Genomic DNA, 1,579 nt, shown 5'->3' on the forward strand with positions numbered 1-1,579 from the left:
GTATTTGGAGGCCTTTTTCAGTTTGATTTTGAAAAGATTATCGTTACATTGCTTATATCCTGTCACTCATTCTAGAGCTTTTACTCGTGGGACTTTAACCGACTGAACCAATTGCTTGATCTGTGTTTAAAAAATATATAAAAATAAGTGTCACTAACCTTGTGTAGTATTCTTTGTATGTATTTCCTACTGTTGTTCTGCATCTTTGGAATGAAGCATCTGCCAGCGAGCCAACGACAGTATTTGGGCCCCACTGCTCGCTCGTCACTCGGTGGCCTTAAGGAAAGTAACAAAAAGGAATTTTGGCGACGGCGTTCCTGCCTCGTTCACCTCCCCTGCGGGAGAATGAAACAGGTAGGAATGAGAAGGAATGACTTCACACGGCAGCGCTTGTATAAACTCGCGTGCAGGATGGATAAAAGTGAACGATTCCCTGATGTGGAAGGTTAGATTCCTATTTCGCGTTGTGGAATTGGTCAGTTTAATTCATACATCTTTTTATACTTCTGTCGCAATGAACTCAGCGGAATACGTAATGAACTTTTCGATATTGCACTGTAATATTAAACTACAAGCTTTATGGAAAATGTCTGTTACGTGTCTTGCGTTGTGAGGTGATGAATTCTCATTCTTATCATTTTTTCATAATTCGACACAATAAAAGTGAAGTTTTTCACTGTGTCTAGAACGGGCAGTGTTCATATGAATTTTTACTGAGGATTTTTTTCGTGACGCTGTGTTTTCATTGACAACATTTAAAAACAAAACAAAAGATAACACATAAATTTCCTTTTTTCCAGAAGCTAGATATGAATGGCATGCTACCTATTAACTGTCAAAACTAACAATGTATTGTACTTTGGCCATTGTTCATCAGGATGTCACTTGACAAATTGTACTTGAGTGTTTTTGAAGCTAAAATTAGTGGTTGACACCGTTCACCCGATTTCAAAAATGGAACTTCGCAGGGGGGAGCAACACTAACAAAATTCTCCCAAGATTTTGCAATTGGTTTCATTTGCCTACATTACAAAAAGCACATTGGCATCAATATGCTTTCCATGTGGCTCTCCTGCGTAATATTTTGTACTATAATCTGCCAATAAACGTGTCAATGTAAGACTAAATCTGATTTCTTCCTTTCTCCTTTCCCCATCCTAAAGCATTATGGATTTATTGCCTCGCATTATGTGGAGTCCTATTACGAGCCAAGAAAACACAACGAGTTTGCTTGTGCTTTGCCGGAAGGCCTGTGGGTGTGGGGGCTGCTGTACATCTAAGCCCGAATATATTTGCAGAATAAGAAACAAACGGAAAGACACCAAGCTGTTACTTACATGAATGTAATGTATTTTAAGGAAAAGTATCAGTATTGATAGTCGGATGTATTGTTAATAAGATTTTAAGGAAGAGTGTAGATAAATAATTTCGATTGTGACTCCTCTATAATTAACATTGTTTTTATTCATAAATGAGCAAGAAATATATGATAAAAATAAGAACAATAAAAGATTAGATAATAATATGCCAGCACTGAAAACAAGAAACACTGAGTCACAGAATTAAACATAAATTAAAC

This window comes from Penaeus monodon, chromosome 33, assembly GCF_015228065.2.
Source record: "Penaeus monodon isolate SGIC_2016 chromosome 33, NSTDA_Pmon_1, whole genome shotgun sequence".
Taxonomy (NCBI): Eukaryota; Metazoa; Arthropoda; class Malacostraca; order Decapoda; family Penaeidae; genus Penaeus; species Penaeus monodon.